This window comes from Anser cygnoides, chromosome 17 (assembly GCF_040182565.1).
Source record: "Anser cygnoides isolate HZ-2024a breed goose chromosome 17, Taihu_goose_T2T_genome, whole genome shotgun sequence".
NCBI classification, from domain to species: domain Eukaryota; kingdom Metazoa; phylum Chordata; class Aves; order Anseriformes; family Anatidae; genus Anser; species Anser cygnoides.
The window spans coordinates 7,550-29,877 of NC_089889.1; positions in this window are offsets into that span (position 1 = coordinate 7,550).

A 22,328-nucleotide genomic window follows, 5' to 3' on the forward strand; every position below is an offset into this window, starting at 1 on the left:
CCCAATGTTGGGGTTCTCACGACATTTTTGAGGTTCCTTCTCTTAATTTGGGGCTTAGCTCCCCGGGATCTGGGGCTTCAACCCCAATTTTGGGGGTCCCCCCCAAGCTTGGGGATTCCTCCCCAGGTCTGGGGGGGGGTCCACATCCAATTCTGGAATTTCACACTTCCATTTAAGTCTTCTTCCCCCCCAACTTGGGGGTTCGCCCACCCAATTTTGGGGGTTCCTCCCCTAATTTGAGGGACCCAACCAATTTTGGAGGTCCCCCCCAATTGTGGAGTCCCCCACCCTCGTTTTTTGGGTTCCACCCTAATATCAAGAGTTCTTCCGCCCAATTTTGGGGGAGCCCACAATTTTGACGTTCCTTCCCCTAACTTGGGGCTTCAACCCTTCAATTTTGGGGGTCTGCCACCCTCTTATTCTGGCCTTCCTCCCTAATATTAGGCCTAACCCCTAAGAACCTTGACCCCTAACCCTACGGCAACCACGGATCTAACCCTAACCCCTACCCCAACAAACCCTAGAAACCCTAACCCTAAAAACCCTTACAGCCCTAACCCGATAAAATTTACCACACTAAACCCCTGAAGACTGCTCTGGGGGGTCCACATCCAATTCTGGAAATTCACACTTCCATTTAAGTCTTCTTCCCCCCAATTTGGGGGTTCACCCACCCAATTTTGGGGGTTCCTCCCCTAATTTGGGGGGACCCGACCAATTTTGGGGGTCCCCCCCAATTGTAGAGTCCCCCACCCTCCTTTTTTGGGTTCCCCCCTAATATTAAGAGTTCTTCTGCCCAATTGTGAGGGACCCCACAATTTTGACGTTCCTTCCCCTAACTTGGGGCTTCAACCCTTCAATTTTGGGGGGAGCTCCCCCCCTCTTATTCTGGCCTTCCTCCCTAATATTAGGCCTAACCCCTAAGAACCTTGACCCCTAACCCTACGGCAACCACGGATCTAACCCTAACCCCTACCCCAACAAACCCTAGAAACCCTAACCCTAAAAACCCTTACAGCCCTAACCCGATAAAATTTACCACACTAAACCCCTGAAGACTGCTCTGGGGGGTCCACATCCAATTCTGGAATTTCACACTTCCATTTAAGTCTTCTTCCCCCCAATTTGGGGGTTCACCCACCCAATTTTGGGGGTTCCTCCCCTAATTTGGGGGGACCCGACCAATTTTGGGGGTCCCCCCCAATTGTAGAGTCCCCCACCCTCCTTTTTTGGGTTCCCCCCTAATATTAAGAGTTCTTCTGCCCAATTGTGAGGGACCCCACAATTTTGACGTTCCTTCCCCTAACTTGGGGCTTCAACCCTTCAATTTTGGGGGGAGCTCCCCCCCTCTTATTTTGGCCTTCCTCCCTAATATTAGGCCTAACCCCTAAGAACCTTGACCCCTAACCCTACGGCAACCACGGATCTAACCTTAACCCCTACCCCAACAAACCCTAGAAACCCTAACCCTAAAAACCCTTACAGCCCTAACCCGATAAAATTTACCACACTAGACCTACGCCTAAAAGCCCTAACCCTAAAAATTAAGACCCTCTAAACCCTAACCCAAAAAGTAAAGATTCTCAAAGCCCTAACCCTGGAGACCCTAACCTTAAAAGAAAAAAATTAAGACCTTAAAACCCTAACCCTAAATACCTGACCATAACTAAAACCCTAAGACCCTAACCCTAAAAACCCTATCAACACTAAAACCACAAAGTACTTTAAAACCTTAACACACTAACCCCCAAACCCTAACCCTTATAACTCCAGCCCTAACAACCTTAAAATCCTAACCCTAAAACCTGGAAACCCTAACCCTGAAACCCAACCCTAGTGCCTTAGCCCTGAAACCTTAAAACCCTAACATCTTGTTAGAAACACTCTGTAACCAATAACATAGGCTCAGGCAAGGATCTCAGTGAAGTAGCATTTTTATTCACAATTGCAATGGCAGGCGTCCCACAAACTACCTACTAGTTCCATAACACAGTTTATATACATTTTTTTTTCCTCTCGGTGACCAGGACCCTCCCCAGTTTCCCCATTGACTGGGTAATCCAGGTTCACGATCTATCCGGTGCTTCACTGAAAATACACAGCTGCTGGCCTGTTACAAGTCAATTTTCTTTTTTCCTTGACTGTTTTCCTCTTTGAGGTGGTAATGTTTCTTACACCGTGATTTCCAACCAATTGCTCTAAGGATTCTGGTTGTCTGCATTTCACAACGTTGTCTGGTAAGCTTTCTTATCACTGCAAGCATATCTCAATACCACCTTCCTTCCCTCTAAACGATGTAACTCTGTGCTAAAACATTTTTATTCCCACAACCTTGATCCCCTTACCCTAAAAATCCTTATTCCCTTTAACCCTAACAACTCTAACCACAACCCTAACCCTTCGTATCAACCCCCCGACGCTAATGACACTGACTAATGATCCAAACCCCAAACTGCCCCTAACCCCAGGCAACCGACAAAGAAACTGACACAAAGCTGAAAACTACAAAAAAGGCAAAACCCTGGATACAGACCCCAAATCACAAACACGCGACCAAAATGCTACAGAAAAGCCCCAGACGCAGGCCCCAAGCACTACAGCTAGGCCCCAGAAGCTCAAGACACATCCCAAAGCCAAAATGCAAGCCCCAAACGCTACAGAAAAGCCCCCAAACACCAGACACAGGCTGCAGAAGTCTACACGCGGGCCACGACCCACCCCCAGACACAGGCCCCAACCACACCCAGATGCAGACCCCAACTGTCCACAAGCAGCTCCCAACCCTCCCCCCATGAACTGGACCCCACCCCACCCAGATGCAGGCCCCAGCCCCAGCCCGCACGCCCCAAACTCAGGCCCCAAAGGTGTACAACCAGCTCCCAACTGCCCCCCTCAAAGGGAGGCTCCAAAGCCCGCCAGAGGACCCTAGAGTGTACAAGCAGCTCCCAACCCCCCCCGGCACAGGCCCCAACCCCCCCCAGACACAGGCCCCAAAGGTGTACAAGCAACTCCCCGCCCTCCCCAGAGGCACGCCCCAAAGGTATACAAACAGCCCCAACCCCCCAAGACCCAGACCCCTACAGCATAGAAGCAGCTCCCAACCCCATCCCCCAAGGCACATGCCCCAACCCCCCCCCCCCCAAGGCAGGCCCTAACAGCGTACAAGCAGCTCCCACCCCCCCCCCAGGCGCAGGCCCCAAAGGTGTACAAGCAGCTCACAACCACCCCCCCCCCCAGAGGCAGGCCCCAACCCCCTCCAGAGGCAATCCCGAAAGGTGTACAACCAGCTCCAAACTCCCCCCCCCCAGACGCAGGCGCCAAACCCCCCCCAGACGCAGGCCCCAAAGGGGTACAAGCAACTCCCTCCCCACCCTCCCTCCCCAGAGGCAGGCCCCAAAGGTGCACAAGGCAGCTCCAAACCTCCCCCCCCCAACCCAGACGTCCAGTGTACGAGCAGCTCCCACCCCCCCCCAACGCAGGCTCCTATACTGTACAACCAGCTCTGAACCCCCACCCCCCCGCTCCCCAGACGGAGGCACCAAGCCCCCACAGAGGCAGGCCCCAAGGGTGTGCAAGCAGCTCCCAACCACCCCCCCCACGAGGCAAGCACCAAAGCCCCATAGAGGGAAGCCCCTAGCATGTACAAGCATCTCACAACCCCTCCCAGCTGCAGGCCCCAGAAGTGTACAAGCAGCTCCCAACTCCCCAGACATGGGCACCTACAGTGGACAAGTACCTCTCAACCACCCCCCAGCTGCAGACCCCAAAGCTGTACAAGCAGCTACAAACCATGCCCAAGGCAGGACCCTGCAGTGTACAAGCAGCTCCCAACCCCCCCCCCCCAGATACAAGTCCCAAAGATGTACAAGCAGCTCCCAACCCACTCCAGATGCAAGTCCAAAAGGTGTACAAGCAGCTCCCAACCACCCCCCAGATGCAAGTCCCAAAGGTGGACAAGCAGTTCCCAACCCCCTCCAGATGTAGATCCCTGCAGTGTACAAGCAGCTCCCAACCCCCACAGATACAGATCCCTACATTGTAGGAACAGCTTCCAACCCGCCCAGATGCAGGCCCTGACCCCCCCCCCCCCAAAACACAGTCCCCAAAGGTGTACAAGCAGCTCCACAAACCCCCAAGACACAGGCCCCAAAAGCCTAAACATATGCCAAGCAAGTACTAATGCAGGTGCCAAATGCTACAGACAGGCCCAAAAGCACAGGCACACGCCCCAGATGCTCGAGGCCGAGACGTAACTTGGCTTTCTGAATTACTGGAAAGCGGCTTTCGTTCTCAGCGAGGTGTGCGCAGGCTAGACAGGATGGGGCTCCAGGCACCTCTTCACCTGTGGAAACACACTGCCATCAGGCACTGCCATGCCAGACAAGCTTTTTCTGTTAAAACACCCTTCTCAGATGCCCCGCGGCATTCAAGTGACCTGCTTTGCTCCGATTCTAAAGACTAGTGTCACAGCCCACCTTGCCTGTGGCACCTGATCAACAGAAGAGAAAGCAACCATACCGTTTGGAAACCGTCACTGCACGTGCCGCTCCTTGATGCTCTGTAACCTCTTCTCAAATCCTCAGCCACTTCTGTGTAGAGCCTGCCATGACACCTGCAAAGCAAGATGGATACCCTTCGCAGTCACCTTGCGCAACTCGGCCATTCTGCTCCACTGCTCCACTCACGACCAGCCTGCCCTTCTCGTGCTGCTCTTCAGAGTGCAGCTTGGCCCCTCTGAGTCTGTGCAAGGCACCTGCGAAAGAAAAAGAAAAGCATAGGCCCCCAAGACCCAGACCCCTACAGCATAGAAGCAGCTCCCAACCCCAACCCCCCAAGGCACATACCCCAACCCCCACCCCCAAGGCATGCCCTAACAGTGTACAAGCAGCTCCCACCCCCCCCAGACGCAGGCCCCAAAGGTGTACAAGCAGCTCACAACCACCCCCCCAGAGGCAGGCCCCAAAGGTGTACAACCAGCACCCGACCCCCCCCAGATGCAAGTCCCAAAGGTGCACAAGCAGCTCCAAACCTCCCCCCCCATCCCAGGCGTCCAGTGTATGAGCAGCTCCCAACCCCCCCCCCCCAACGCAGGCTCCTATACTGTACAACCAGCTCTGAACCCCCCCCACTCCCCAGATGCAAGCACCAAGCCCCCGCAGAGGCAGGCCCCAAGGGTGTGCAAGCAGCTCACAACCACCCACACCCCCCAGAGGCGGGCCCCAAGGGTGTGGAAGCAGCTCACAACCACCCACCCCCCCCAGAGGCAGGCCCCAACCCCCCCCCCAGATGCAAGCCCCAAAGGTGCACAAGCAGCTCCAAACCTCCCCCCCCCCCCCAAACCAGGCTTCCAATGTACAAGCAGCTCCCAACCCCCCCCCAACGCAGGCTCCTACACTACAACCAGCTCTGAAACCCCCCCCCCCCCACTCACCAGACGCAGGCACCAAGCCCCCGCAGAGGCAGGCCCCAAGGGTGTGCAAGCAGCTTCCAACCCCTCCCCCCCCCCGAGGCAGGCCCCAAAGCCCCATAGAGGGAAGCCCCTAGCGTGTACAAGCAACTCCCCACCCTCCCCAGAGGCACGCCCCAAAGCTGTAAACACAGCCCCAACCCCCCAAGACCCAGACCCCTACAGCGTAGAAGCAGCTCCCAACCCCACCCCCAAGGCACATGCCCCAACCCACCCCCCCCAAGGCAGGCCCTAACAGTGTACAAGCAGCTCCCAACCCCCTCCAGATGCAAGCCCGAAAGATGTACAAGCAGCTCCCAACCCCCCCAGATGCAAGTCCCAAAGGTGTACAAGCAGCTCCCAACCCCCCCCAGATGCAAGCCCCAAAGGTGCACAAGCAGCTCCCAACCCCCCCCAGATGCAAGCCCCAAAGGTGTACAAGCAGCTCCCAACCCCCCCCAGATGCAAGCCCCAGAGGTGTACAAGCAGCTCCCAACCCCCCCCAGATGCAAGCCCCAAAGGTGCACAAGCAGCTCCAAACCTTCCCCCCCATCCCAGGCGTCCAGTGTACAAGCAGCTCTCAACCCCCCCCCCCAACGCAGGCTCGTATACTGTACAACCAGCTCTGAACCCCCCCCACTCCCCAGACACAGGCACCAAGCCCCCGCAGCGGCAGGCCCTAAGGGTGTGCAAGCAGCTCACAATCACCCCCCGCCCAGAGGCAGGCCCCAAAGCCCCATACAGGGAAGCCCCTAGCATGTACAAGCATCTCACAACCCCTCCCAGCTGCAGGCCCCAAAAGTGTACAAGCAGCTCCCAACTCCCCAAACGTGGGCACCTACAGTGGACAAGCACCTCTCAACCACCCCCCAGCTGCAGACCCCAAAGCTGTACAAGCAGCTACAAACCATGTCCAAGGCAGGACCCTGCAGTGTACAAGCAGCTCCCAACTCCCCCCCCAGATACAAGTCCCAAAGGTGGACAAGCAGCTCCCAACCACCCCCCAGATGCAAGTCCCAAAGGTGGACAAGCAGCTCCCAACCCCCTCCAGATGCAGATCCCTGCATTGTACAAGCAGCTCCCAACACGCACCCCCAAACGCAAGCCCATACTGTGTACAAGCAGCTCCCAATCCCCACAGATACAGATCCCTACATTGTAGGAGCACCTTCCAACCCCCCCAGATGCAGGCCCTGACCCCTCCCCCAGACACAGTCCCCAAAGGTGTTCAAGCAACTCCCAACCCCCTCCCCCAGATGCAAGCCCCAAAGGTGTACAAGCAGCTCCACACCCCCCCCCAAGACACAGGCCCCAAAAGCCTAAACATATGCCAAGCAAGTACTAATGCAGGTGCCAAACGCTACAGACAGGCCCAAAAGCACAGGCACACGCCCCAGATGCTCGAGGCCGAGACGTAACTTGGCTTTCTGAATTACTGGAAAGCGGCTTTCGTTCTCAGCGAGGTGTGCGCAGGCTAGACAGGATGGGGCTTCAGGCACCTCTTCACCTGTGGAAACACACTGCCATCAAGCACTGCCATGCCAGACAAGCTTTTTCTGTTAAAACACCCTTCTCAGATGCCCCGCGGCATTCAAGTGACCTGCTTTGCTCCGATTCTAAAGACTAGTGTCACAGCCCACCTTGCCTGTGGCACCTGATCAACAGAAGAGAAAGCAACCATACCGTTTGGAAACCGTCACTGCACGTGCCGCTCCTTGATGCTCTGTAACCTCTTCTCAAATCCTCAGCCACTTCTGTGTAGAGCCTGCCATGACACCTTCAAAGCAAGATGGATACCCTTCGCAGTCACCTTGCGCAACTTGGCCATTCTGCTCCAACCCCACTCACGACCAGCCTGCCCTTCTCGTGCTGCTCTTCAGAGTGCAGCTTGGCCCCTCTGAGTCTGTGCAAGGCACCTGCGAAAGAAAAAGAAAAGCATAGGCCGCGGCAGCATCCAAAGCCGCAGCACAGCTAGGACAGGTACTCTCACCTGCTCCCTTACTCTGCCCCCTCACCTGCCCTCGAGGCAGATGCTTCCATCTGCTCTCTTAAGCCAGCTACAACACCTCTGGAATATAAACAGGACTTTAACTGTATTTTGTGTAGTTAAGTAACTGCAGTGACAACCGCACCCTAAAATAACTGCTGCATCTGTTCATCGCTCACCTTGCCAAAACCAGCTCTGGTCGTGAAGTCCCAGGTTGTACGCTGTGTTTCAGCTTTAACAAATGAAAACAGTCAGAAGGTAATCATTCAGATGCCAGCATTAGCACCCATCCCTCAACAACACAAGGGACCCCATGGCTAATTTTATCATTTCAAAACAGCAGCCCCCTTGCCTCAGCACCTGGAAAGTAGATCAAGCCAGTCACCGGGTTGCCTACCGAGTCCTTGACAGTTCCAAAAGGAGCTCTTTCCTGTGACCTGTTCCTCCTAAGGTTTACCCCTCCTACTGGGGAGGGGAACGAAATACAAACAAAAAATCAAAACCCCATATCTGCGAGCTTTCAAGATTCAATGACAGACCTCTCCTCTAGCACTATTCAAGCACTATGCAAACAGCTGCTCGCAAGCAGCTCAAGTCTCCCCCTCCACATTTGCCAAACACCACGGAGATGACTCTGTGCCAGCTGCCCTTCAGTACGTGCCCAGAGGCAGACCGGATGTCTTTGCCAAAACAGTCCGGACAATGTATTAGTACACCGCCACGTTAGCTACCATCACTAACTGCCAGGCAGGACAGCTCCAGGCCAAACACACACACACAGGCACGCTACAAACATTACGAACAAAACACAGAACACAAGGCGCAAAAAAAATAAGAGGACTCCCAGAGGGAAGCCCTACAGCGACAGCAAGTCAGAACAGGTGCTCTGCAGCAGACCCAAGGAGAGACTCAAATGTCACGACATGCGACTGGAAGCAACTGCCAGAACTGGGATGATGGAGGCATAAAAAGCCTGCCTTCAAGACAAGAGACCAGAAGGATGGGGAGTGCAAACCCCAGAAGAAAAATGCTTCGGAAATGAACTCCCAAGACAGAGCTCCTGATGAAGCCCACATGACTTCCGCAACAGCGAGGATGGAAACAGATGCCATCTGAAATCGAATATGATGCACAAGACCTGAAACACATCTGCGCTTTAAGCTGCGACTGCAAGTCAAGAAGTGCTCAGATCAGCCCTACGATGATGAAACAAGCATTTAGGACCTTTGGTGTGGCTAACAAGTTGCCCATCTAATCTGTCCAGTGGAAAAAGGCAATGAGGATATCAAGATTTGAGGAGCGCGTAACATATGATGATCGCATCAAGAAACATTTGATACAAAAAAATTACACGCACAGAAGAAATGATCTCTTTAGGCTCCCACTGCAAGATAAGAAATGCTCAGCTTCCAATTGAGCATCAGCATTATTCCAGTGAGGTCAAGTGTTCGACACCCTCAGGAAGGCTTCCCCAGGGCCTGCCAAGCACCAGGAGCAACAGCACAGCACAGACAACACAGAACACAGACACCAAGCTGGAACTGCCCTGCCTGGCACGTGCTCAAGCCCTACCTGACAGAATCCCACGCCCCCATACACTGTCTGACCGTGATCAATCCTAAAAGGCCCCATCCACAGCAATGACTTAAAAGCACAGACCCTCGCCCTATGTGTACATTCAAAACCCAAAAGCAAACATAGCACTTGCCCCGCAACTTAGCTTGGGAATGATGGGAGGCAGGTTCCATCCTCATCAAGGAACACGAAGGCTAGCCAGGACATTGCTTCCGACACGAGGCTCCTCTTCACCTGCAGAAATAAAGTGCCATCAGGCACTGGCACACCAGCCAAACTTCTTCTAGTGAAACACCCACCTCAAAAACAAAACAGTAGTCCACTGACCTGCTCTGCTACTGAAGTCAGATAGACCAACTCCAGACAACTGCCCGCCTTCCCCTGCCAACCACCCCCAAACACACAGTATTTGCCCCTGGACTTAATTCTCAGGGGTCACAATCCATCCTCAAGGTGGACCACAGAGGCCAACTAGGATGTCCCCACTATCTTCTTCGTCCCCGGAAAAGAGGAGTCACCCAGAGGTGGGACCAATAGACTACCAAACCAAAACCAATGCCCTTTTCCCAACTTTTCTCCACTCACCTTCCCGATCCAGGCTTAGCGCTTCCATTTACTGTGCTGAGCCAAGGTCACATAGCTTAGACCAAGGAGAAAGAACAAACAAACGTGAAAATCCACAAAACAGTCTATACCCACTCCTCTTCTTTCCTCCCCTACCCCAACAGCCAAGAAGCCCCAGACCCACGTTCCCCAACCCAATACCACCGCTTCGCTCACCTAACATCCCAAGGAGATGCATCACGCTCCCAGCTCCTCTTGTGCTCAGAGCATCTCCAGCATTTCAGGAACTGGAACCGCTGACGCCTGGCGCGCCTCAGGAACGTGGCAGGAGATGTACTCTGCTGTCGCAAGGTGCTTCCAAAGCCTGCGTAACAGGCAAAGCAGACTAACACAATCCACTGACCAACTCAGGGCCCACACTGCCGTCCACTCACCCTCGTGCCTCATTCAAGTGTCCGTGCCCATGCCCTGGGCTACAAGAAACAAAAAGAGGAGGTCATATCCGTGATGGACACGTAAACAGTACAGCTCCTTGCAGAGGACTCAAACAGAGAGACGAGAGCCAGAAAAAAAAACCACACCCTCAGGTCCACAAATGCCAAAAGGCCATGAATGCACAGCAGCCCCAACAGGGGTAATCACAGACTTCTCCTTTACAGATGAGAACGGTGACCCTGCTCAGTCTCTCCGTAATACTGCACTTATGCGGTCAAGCCCCTTCTGATGCATACTGAAGCTCCTTGTGAAGCCTCTGGACAGTTATGCAAATGACTTGATATACCTAGAGATTAAAAGATAACTCAAAAAAAAAGGAACCGTACCCCACCATTTCCCAAAAACAAGTTAGCCAGCAACACCTCCTAAGCACACCTCTATTACGTGAATTCCAAGCACTGAAAATCTAGAAGGCTGCAACGTCTAAAGACTCTACAGCCACACAAACCACAGGCAAAAGCTCCAAAAATAAAACAAACTATCCCTAACCCTGAAAAAGACTACCCCTTACACGCCTACTGCTGCTCTTTTCAGACACATGCTTACACAGGGAGCCTCGATGATACTTATCTCCTAAACCCTGCTCCATCACTTTGCCACCGAGGTTGTAACTTTGATAATATTTGACATACAGGCAAAGACTCACAAGTAAGCCCCGCAATTCGGCAAAAATCATAACGGACCCAGAACCACAAAGCAAACACACAAAGTAACACTGCCATCCTATCCGTAAACATGCTATAACAATTACTCACCTGAAGAAGAGCTGCATGCAATACAGGCACCTATTACTAGATTGGTTTACTCTAACAGATCCTACTAGTTGTTACCTCACAAAGATGGGCGTACCGGTCTCTACTTGGAAACGCATCAGTCCATAGACTCTTAACCACCTAAAGAAACCTGCAACTCACTGAAGGAAAAACAAAGCACTTACCCCAAAGAGCAGCCCAGGCAGAATGAGCTCTCTGATGGGATGCCTGTGACTCAGTGACCACCAGGACCTCCCTGGAACCCAAAGCCAATCACCTGGGAAAGGGGAGGGGCAAAGCACAAAGTAGAAAGAGGAGAAGCAACACCTGTGGTTTATGTATCTATTTATATGGCTTAGCTCAACAGCATGCAGGGTGCAGACAAGAGAACTGGGTTGTTTCTAGAAGCAACAATCCCCATGTTTTGGCTTCAGCTTTGAATATTGAAAGCTTTTCTCCTCTACAACACCTGCCTCAGGAACCAAACAGCATTCCAGTGACCTGCTTTGCTCCTATTCCAAGGACTATCACAGCCCACCTTGCCTGTGGCACCTGATAAGCAGAAGAGAAAGCAACCAGAGCAGCAAAAGCCACTGCACCCTCAGGACAGTTACCCTCATCCCCTCCTTTACCTCAGCTGCTTACCTACCCCACATGGCAGATGCTTCCACCCATTCTCTGAAGCCTCCTAGAGCACCTCCAAAAGAGAAACTGGAATTTTACTCTATTTGATGTAGTTAAAAAAATTGCAGCGACAGCCGCACCCCAAAAATAACAGCTACCTCTGTTCATCACTCACCAGAGTCACTCCAGAGGTAGCTCGCGTCGTGACGTCCTGTACTGCACACTGCGTTTCAGCCTGAACAAAGGAAAACACAGTCAGAAGACAAACATTCAGCTGACAGCATTAGCACCCATCCCTCAACAACAGAAGTCACCCCATATTTAATGTTTTCGTTTCAAAACAGCAGTCCACTTGCCTCTGTACCTGCAAGTTAGATCCAAGCTCGAAAGGAACGGCCACCATCACCCATGCCACCTGGGAACACAGAAGGACAAAATGACCACTGTGCTTGCAAGCCACCACCTGCCACATTGCTCCTCTGTCCCAAACAGCCTCACCTCAGACCCTCAGAGGGAAACACCTGAATGTCTTCCCTTCGCTTCAGATAAGGGATCACCAGGCTGATAAAACTCTCACCTTCCCTCACTGCTCCGTGACACAGGGATTTCCCTGTCCAAGACTGCACCAAGCACCTGCAGAGACGAGAGAAAAGCACACCCTGAGGCACCTCACAGCCACAGCGTACCTGCTGCAATACCTCTCTCTTCCCAGCTCCTTTACTTCAGCTCCTCACCAGCTCTGAGATTCTTCGCTTCAGTTTCCCCATTGACTGGGTAATCCAGGTTCACAATCTATCCGGTACTTCACTGAAAATACACAGCTGCTGGCCTGTTACAAGTCAATTTTCTTTTTTCCTTGACTGTTTTCCTCTTTGAGGTGGTAATGTTTCTTACACCGTGATTTCCAACCAATTGCTCTAAGGATTCTGGTTGTCTGCATTTCACAAGGTCGTCTGGTAAGCTTTCTTCTCACTGCAAGCATATCTCGATACCACCTTCCTTCCTTCTAAACAATGTAACTCTGTGCAAAAACATTTCTATTCCCACAACCTTGATCCCCTTACCCTAAAATCCTTATTCCCTTTAACCCTAACAACTCTAACCACAACCCTAACCCTTCATATCAACCCCCCGATGCTAATGACACTGACCAATGATCCAAACCCCAAACTGCCCCAACCCCAGGCAACCCACAAAGAAACTGACACAAAGCTGAAAACTACAAAAAAGGCAAAACCCTGGATACAGACCCCAAATCACAAACACGTGACCAAAATGCTACAGAAAAGCCCCAGATATAGGCCCCAAGCACTACAGCTAGGCCCCAGAAGCTCAAGACACATCCCAAAGCCAAAATGCAAGCCCCAAACGCTACAGAAAAGCCCCCAAACACCAGACGCCCTCCCCAGAGGCACGCCCCAAAGGTGTACAAACAGCCCCAACCCCCCAAGACCCAGACCCCTGTAAGGAATAGTCCAGCAATTCGTGCCACTAAGGGGTGTGAAGGGTTAACATTGAGGCCTGGGTTTAGGCGAGAAGAGAACAAAGGGATTTCTTCAGAGAAAAACTGCTGACTTTGCACAGACGTGCAGTAACTTCTGACAGCCGGCCAAGAGACCACTAGATAAGGAGGAAGAATATGAGCCTCCCCGTCCGAGCGGCCCCCGAGAGACTAACAGAGACTGATAAGCAGGCGCCCCTGGGAGGACTTCGGATTTGGGAAACCAATTATAATAACCCTGCCTCTTCTAGAAGTAGTAATGAATATGTATTAGCCTAGGAGTATAAAAACCAGCTGCCTTACGTAACAGGTGTGCGTCCCGGTGGAGCAGAGACTCCCGGCGCACCCAGCGCTGTTTGCTTGCCTCTATTCGTTTAATAAATTGTAAACTCTGATTGTAATCCTATTTGGGACTCAGTCATTTATAACACCCCTACAGCGTAGAAGCAGCTCCCAACCCCCCCCTCCCCAAGGCAGGCCCTAACAGTGTGCAAGCAGCTCCCACCTCCCCCAGACTCAGGCCCCAAAGGTGTACAAGCAGGCCCCTACAGTACACAAGCAGCTCCCAAGCCCCCCCCCCGCAAGAGGCAGGCCCCAAAGCCCCATAGAGGGAAGCCCCTAGCGTGTACAAGCAACTCACAACCCTCCCCAGAGGCACGCCCCAAAGCTGTAAAAACAGCCCCAACCCCCCAAGACCCAGACCCCTACAGCGTAAAAGCAGCTCCCAACCCCACCCCCAAGGCACATGCCCCAACCCCACCCCCAAGGCAGGCCCTAACAGTGTACAAGCAGCTCCCAACCCCCTCCAGATGCAAGCCCGAAAGATGTACAAGCAGCTCCCAACCCCCTCCAGATGCAAGCCCGAAAGATGTACAAGCAGCTCCCAACCCCCCCCAGATGCAAGTCCCAAAGGTGTACAAGCAGCTCCCAACCCACCCCCAGATGCAAGTCCCAAAGGCGCACAAGCAGCTCCAAACCTCCCCCCCCAACCCAGGCGTCCAGTGTACGAGCAGCTCCCAACTCCCCCCCCCCCCCAACGCAGGCTTCTTTACTGTACAACCAGCTCTGAACCCCCCCACTCCCCAGACACAGGCACCAAGCCCCCGCAGAGGCAGGCGCCAAGGCTGTGCAAGCAGCTCCCAACCCCCCCCCCCCCAAGAGGCAGGCCCCAAAGCCCCATAGAGGGAAGCCCCTAGCGTGTACAAGCAACTCACAACCCTCCCCAGAGGCACGCCCCAAAGGTGTACAAACAGCCCCAACCCCCCAAGACCCAGACCCCTACAGCGTAGAAGCAGCTCCCAACCCCACCCCCAAGGCACATGCCCCAACCCACCCCCCCCAAGGCAGGCCCCTACAGTATACAAGCAGCTCACAACCACCCCCCCAGAGGCAGGCCCCAACCCCCTCCAGACGCAAGCCCGAAAGGTGTACAACCAGCTCCAACACCCCCCCCCCCGACAAGACGCAGGCCCCAAGCCCCCCCAGACACAGGCCCCAAAGGTGTACAAGCAACTCCCCACCCTCCCTCCCCAGAGGCAGGCCCCAAAGGTGCACAAGCAGCTCCAAACCTCCCCCCCCCAACCCAGGCTTCCAGTGTACGAGCAGCTCCCAACCCCCCCCCCCAACGCAGGCTCCTATACTGTACAACCAGCTCTGAACCCCCCCGCTCCCCAGACACAGGCACCAAGCCCCCGCAGAGGCAGGCCCCAAGGGTGTGCAAGCAGCTCACAACCCCCCCCCCCCCCCCCCAGAGGCAGGCCCCAAAGCCCCATAGAGGGAAGCCCCTAGCATGTACAAGCAACTCACAACCCCTCCCAGCTGCAGACCCCAAAGCTGTACAAGCAGCTACAAACCATGTCCAAGGCAGGACCCTGCAGTGTACAAGCAGCTCCCAACTCCCCCCCCAGATACAAGTCCCAAAGGTGGACAAGCAGCTCCCAACCCCCTCCAGATGCAAGTCCCAAAGGTGGACAAGCAGCTCCCAACCCCCTCCAGATGCAGATCCCTGCATTGTACAAGCAGCTCCCAACACCCACCCCCAAACGCAAGCCCATACTGTGTACAAGCAGCTCCCAACCCCCCCAGATACAGATCCCTACATTGTAGGAGCAGCTTCCAACCCCCCCAGATGCAGGCCCTGACCCCCCCAGACACAGTCCCCAAAGGTGTTCAAGCAACTCCCACCCCCGCCCCCCCCCCAGATGCAAGCCCCAAAGGTGTACAAGCAGCTCCACACTCCCCCCAAGACACAGGCCCCAAAAGCCTAAACATATGCCAAGAAAGTACTAATGCAGGTGCCAAACGCTACAGACAGGCCCAAAAGCACAGGCACAAGCCCCAGATGCTCGAGGCCGAGACGTAACTTGGCTTTCTGAATTACTGGAAAGCGGCTTTCCTTCTCAGCGAGGTGTGCGCAGGCTAGACAGGATGGGGCTTCAGGCACCTCTTCACCTGTGGAAACACACTGCCATGCCAGACAAGCTTTTTCTGTTAAAACACCCTTCTCAGATGCCCCGCGGCATTCCAGTGACCTGCTTTGCTCCGATTCTAAAGACTAGTGTCACAGCCCACCTTGCCTGTGGCACCTGACCAACAGAAGAGAAAGCAACCATACCGTTTGGAAACCGTCACTGCACGTGCCGCTCCTTGATGCTCTGTAACCTCTTCTCAAATCCTCAGCCACTTCTGTGTGGAGCCTGCCATGACACCTTCAAAGCAAGATGGATACCCTTCGCAGTCACCTTGCGCAACTTGGCCATTCTGCTCCAACCCCACTCACAACCAGCCTGCCCTTCTCCTGCTGCTCTTCAGAGTGCAGCTTGGCCCCTCTGAGTCTGTGCAAGGCACCTGCGAAAGAAAAAGAAAAGCATAGGCCGCGGCAGCATCCAAAGCCGCAGCACAGCTAGGACAGGTACTCTCACCTGCTCCCTTACTCTGCCCCCTCACCTGCCCTCGAGGCAGATGCTTCCATCTGCTCTCTTAAGCCAGCTACAACACCTCTGGAATATAAACAGGACTTTAACTGTATTTTGTGTAGTTAAGTAACTGCAGTGACAACCGCACCCCTAAAATAACTGCTATATCTGTTCATCGCTCACCTTGCCAAAACCAGCTCTGGTCGTGAAGTCCCAGGTCGTACGCTGTGTTTCAGCTTTAACAAATGAAAACAGTCAGAAAATGATCATTCAGATGCCAGCATTAGCACCCATCCCTCAACAACACAAGGGACCCCATGGCTAATTTTATCATTTCAAAACAGCAGCCCCATTGCCTCAGCACCTGGAAACTAGATCAAGCCAGTCACCGGGTTGCCTACCGAGTCCTTGACAGTTCCAAAAGGAGCTCTTTCCTGTGACCTGTTCCTCCTAAGGTTTACCCCTCCTACTGGGGAGGGGAACGAAATACAAACAAAAAATCAAAACCCCATATCTGAGAGCTTTCAAGATTCAATGACAGACCTCTCCTCTAGCACTATTCAAGCACTATGCAAACAGCTGCTCGCAAGCAGCTCAGGTCTCCCCCTCCACATTTGCCAAACACCACAGAGATGACTCTGTGCCAGCTGCCCTTCAGTACGTGCCCAGAGGCAGACCGGATGTCTTTGCCAAAACAGTCCGGACAATGTATTAGTACACCGCCACGTTAGCTACCATCACTAACTGCCAGGCAGGACAGCTCCAGGCCAAACACACACACACAGGCACGCTACAAACGTTACGAACTAAACACAGAACACAAGGCGCAAAAAAAGGACTCCCAGAGGGAAGCCCTACAGCGACAGCTAGTCAGAACAGGTGCCCTGCAGCAGACCCAAGGAGAGACTCAAATGTCACTACATGCGACTGGAAGCAACTGCCAGAACTGGGATGATGGAGGCATAAAAAGCCTGCCTTCAAGACAAGAGACCAGAAGGATGGGGAGTGCAAACCCCAGAAGAAATCTCTTAGGAAATGAATTCCCAAGCAAGAGCTCCTGATGCGACCCAGATGACTTCTGCAAGAGTGAGGATGGAAACAGATGCCATCTGAAACCGAATATGATGCACAAGGCCTGAAACACATCGGCGCTTTAAGCTGCGTCTGCAATACAAGAAGTGCTCGGATCAGACCCATGATGACAAAACAAGCATTTAGGACCTTTGGTACGGCTAACAAGTTGCCTTTCTAGTCTGTCCAGTGCAAAAAGCAATGAGGATATCAAGACCTGAGGAGCACGTAACATGATGATCACATCAAGAAACATTTGACACAAAGACCCGAGGAGTGCATGACACAGAACACACACTGCAGAAGCAGCACTACAAGACAAATAAACAGATGGGAACTGTCCTGCCTGGCACATACACTCACACTACAAAATACCCCCTGCTCCTTCTATTAGCCTGGTGACCCAGCCTCAAGCAGCCTGAACCACCCTCACAGTGGCACCAAGTCTATTCAGCCGGCTGGCTCCATGCTGCTCCGGCTCCCAGCTCCCATCAGCCACACCACATATGCAAATACCAGGTGCCCCTCAACTTAGCTCTCAGATTGCTGGATGGTAAATTCCCTCCACCTCAAGAAATGCACAGACACTGAGACATCTTAGTCCATGGCCAGGCTCATCATCATCTGCAAAAACAGCGTACCAGCAGTCACTAGCACACCGGCCCTGATGCCCACCTCCTCCGCAATACTGACTACCACTGAAGCAACATACGGTTGTGCTCACCCGTTCCTGTCTGAGTCCAAGCTCCAACAGTACAGCCAGTATCACCCACACCACCTGGGAAAACAAAGGGATAAAGTGATCGTTGTGTTCTCAAGTAATCACCCACCACACTGCTCCTCTATCCCACCCAGCCTCACCTCAGACCCTCAGCAGATTCTGAGGAAGGCCTGCTGCAGCACCTGCTAAACCAGGGGAAACACTTCAAGGACTTGCCTTAGGGGGACCTTGCTTAGGGACACTGACTGGGCTGACGACCCTCTCGCCTTTCCTCAGCACTCCACAAAGTGGGGATTCACCTCTCCAAGGCTGCAGGAAGCACCCACAAAAGAAAAAAAAAGGCAGATCCTCAGGCACCTCACAGGCACAGCCTACCTGCTGCAATACCTCTCTTTCACTAGCTCTTTTTCTTCAGCTGCTCACATGCTCCAACTCGGCCGGGCCGGCACCACGGACTGGTGGTGCTTTCCACACTGCTGGAAAGCAGGCTTTATCCTCAAGGCACGTGCAGGCTAGATGAGATGGGGCTCCAGGCACCTCTTCACCTGTGGAAACACACTGCCATCAGACACCGCCATGCCAGACAAACTTTTCCTGTTAAAACACCCTTCTCAGATGCCCTGCGGCATTCCAGTGACCTGCTTTGCTCCCATTCTAAAGACTGATGTCACAGCCCACCTTGCCTGTGGCACCTGATAAACAGAAGAGAAAGCAACCGCAGCGCTTGGAAACCATTCCTGCACGTGCTGCTCCTTGTCACTCTCCGGCCTCATCTCAAATCCTCAGCCACTTCTGTGAAGAGCCTGCCATGGCACCTGCAAAGCAAGACAGAGACCTTTCATAGTCACCTCGTGCTACTTGGCCATTCCGCTCCAACCCAGCTCATGACCAGCCCCCCTACTTAAGCAGCTCTTCAGAATGCAGTTTGCTCCTTTGAGCCTGTGCGAGACACCAGTGAAAGAGGAAGAAAAGCATAGGCTAAGGCAGCATCCAAAGCCGCAGCACAGCTAGGACAGTTACTCTCATCTGCTGCCTTACCTCTACCCGCTTACCTACCCCGAGGCAGATGCTTCCATCTGCCCTCTTAAGCCAGCTACAACACCTCTAAAACAGAATAGAGGGGACACTTCGAGTGACAATGAGAACCGCAAACCAACTTTAACTGCTACATCTGTTCATCGCTCACCTTGCCAAAAGCAGCTCTGGGTGTGACGTCCCAGGTTGTACGCTGTGTTTCAGCTTTAACAAACGAAAACATAGAAGGTAATCATTCAGCTGCCAGCATTAGCACCCATCCCTCAACAACACAAGGGACCCCATTTCCAATGTTATTGTATCAAAACAGCAGACAACTTGCCTCGGCACCTCAGAAGTAGATCAAGACAGTCACCGAGCTGCCGAACGAGAGCTTGACAGCTCCAGGAGCAGCTCTTTCCTTTGACCGGTTGCTCCTAAGGTTTATCTAGGACTGGAGAAAAATAAAAACACTCCACATCTGCGAGCTTTCAAGATTCAGTGACAGACCTCTCCTCTAGCACTACTCAAGCACTATGCAAACAGCTGCTCCCAAGCAGCTCAGGTCTCCCCCTCCACATTTGCCAAACACCACAGAGATGACTCTGTGCCAGCTGCCCTTCAGTACGTGCCCAGAGGCAGACCGGATGTCTTTGCCAAAACAGTCCGGACAATGTATTAGTACACCGCCACGTTAGCTACCATCACTAACTGCCAGGCAGGACAGCTCCAGGCCAAACACACACACACAGGCACGCTACAAACGTTACGAACAAACACAGAACACAAGGCGCAAAAAAAAAGAGGACTCCCAGAGGGAAGCCCTACAGCGACAGCAAGTCAGAACAGGTGCTCTGCAGCAGACCCAAGGAGAAACTCAAATGTCACGACATGCGACTGGAAGCAACTGCCAGAACTGGGATGATGGAGGCATAAAAAGCCTGCCTTCAAGGCAAGAGACCAGAAGGATGGGGAGTGCAAACCCCAGAAGAAAAATGCTTCGGAAATGAACTCCCAAGACAGAGCTCCTGATGAAGCCCACATGACTTCCGCAACAGCGAGGATGGAAACAGATGCCATCTGAAATCGAATATGATGCACAAGACCTGAAACACATCTGCGCTTTAAGCTGCGACTGCAAGTCAAGAAGTGCTCAGATCAGCCCTACGATGATGAAACAAGCATTTAGGACCTTTGGTGTGGCTAACAAGTTGCCCATCTAATCTGTCCAGTGGAAAAAGGCAATGAGGATATCAAGATTTGAGGAGCGCGTAACATATGATAATCGCATCAAGAAACATTTGATACAAAAAAATTACACGCACAGAAGAAATGATCTCTTTAGGCTCCCACTGCAAGATAAGAAATGCTCAGCTTCCAATTGAGCATCAGCATTATTCCAGTGAGGTCAAGTGTTCGACACCCTCAGGAAGGCTTCCCCAGGGCCTGCCAAGCACCAGGAGCAACAGCACAGCACAGACAACACAGAACACAGACACCAAGCTGGAACTGCCCTGCCTGGCACGTGCTCAAGCCCTACCTGACAGAATCCCACGCCCCCATACACTGTCTGACCGTGATCAATCCTAAAAGGCCCCATCCACAGCAATGACTTAAAAGCACAGACCCTCGCCCTATGTGTACATTCAAAACCCAAAAGCAAACATAGCACTTGCCCCGCAACTTAGCTTGGGAATGATGGGAGGCAGGTTCCATCCTCATCAAGGAACACGAAGGCTAGCCAGGACATTGCTTCCGGCACGAGGCTCCTCTTCACCTGCAGAAATAAAGTGCCATCAGGCACTGGCACACCAGCCAAACTTCTTCTAGTGAAACACCCACCTCAAAAACAAAACAGTAGTCCACTGACCTGCTCTGCTACTGAAGTCAGATAGACCAACTCCAGACAACTGCCCGCCTTCCCCTGCCAACCACCCCCAAACACACAGTATTTGCCCCTGGACTTAATTCTCAGGGGTCACAATCCATCCTCAAGGTGGACCACAGAGGCCAACTAGGATGTCCCCACTATCTTCTTCGTCCCCGGAAAAGAGGAGTCACCCAGAGGTGGGACCAATAGACTACCAAACCAAAACCAATGCCCTTTTCCCAACTTTTCTCCACTCACCTTCCCGATCCAGGCTTAGCGCTTCCATTTACTGTGCTGAGCCAAGGTCACATAGCTTAGACCAAGGAGAAAGAACAAACAAACGTGAAAATCCACAAAACAGTCTATACCCACTCCTCTTCTTTCCTCCCCTACCCCAACAGCCAAGAAGCCCCAGACCCACGTTCCCCAACCCAATACCACCGCTTCGCTCACCTAACATCCCAAGGAGATGCATCACGCTCCCAGCTCCTCTTGTGCTCAGAGCATCTCCAGCATTTCAGGAACTGGAACCGCTGACGCCTGGCGCGCCTCAGGAACGTGGCAGGGGATGTACTCTGCTGTCGCAAGGTGCTTCCAAAGCCTGCATAACAGGCAAAGCAGACCAACACAATCCACTGACCAACTCAGGGCCCACACTGCCGTCCACTCACCCTCGTGCCTCATTCAAGTGTCCGTGCCCATGCCCTGGGCTACAAGAAACAAAAAGAGGAGGTCATATCCGTGATGGACACGTAAACAGTACAGCTCCTTGCAGAGGACTCAAACACAGAGACGAGAGCCAGAAAAAAAAAAAACACACCCTCAGGTCCACAAATACCAAAAGGCCATGAATGCACAGCAGTCCCAACAGGGGTAATCACAGACTTCTCCTTTACAGATGAGAACGGTGACCCTGCTCAGTCTCTCCGTAATACTGCACTTATGAGGTCAAGCCCCTTCTGATGCATACTGAAGCTCCTTGTGAAACCTCTGGACAGTTATGCAAATGACTTGATATACCTAGAGATTAAAAGATAACTCAAAAAAAAAGGAACCGTACCCCACCATTTCCCAAAAACAAGTTAGCCAGCAACACCTCCTAAGCACACCTCTATTACGTGAATTCCAAGCACTGAAAATCTAGAAGGCTGCAACGTCTAAAGACTCTACAGCCACACAAACCACAGGCAAAAGCTCCAAAAATAAAACAAACTATCCCTAACCCTGAAAAAGACTACCCCTTACACGCCTACTGCTGCTCTTTTCAGACACATGCTTACACAGGGAGCCTCGATGATACTTATCTCCTAAACCCTGCTCCATCACTTTACCACCGAGGTTGTAACTTTGATAATATTTGACATACAGGATAAGACTCACAAGTAAGCCCCGCAATTCGGCAAAAATCATAACGGACCCAGAACCACAAAGCAAACACACAAAGTAACACTGCCATCCTATCCGTAAACACGCTATAACAATTACTCACCTGAAGAAGAGCTGCATGCAATACAGGCACCTATTACTAGATTGGTTTACTCTAACAGATCCTACTAGTTGTTACCTCACAAAGATGGGCGTACCGGTCTCTACTTGGAAACGCATCAGTCCATAGACTCTTAACCACCTACAGAAACCTGCAACTCACTGAAGGAAAAACAAAGCACTTACCCCAAAGAGCAGCCCAGGCAGAATGAGCTCTCTGATGGGATGCCTGTGACTCAATGACCACCAGGCCCTCCCTGGAACCCAAAGCCAATCACCTGGGAAAGGGGAGGGGCAAAACACAAGAA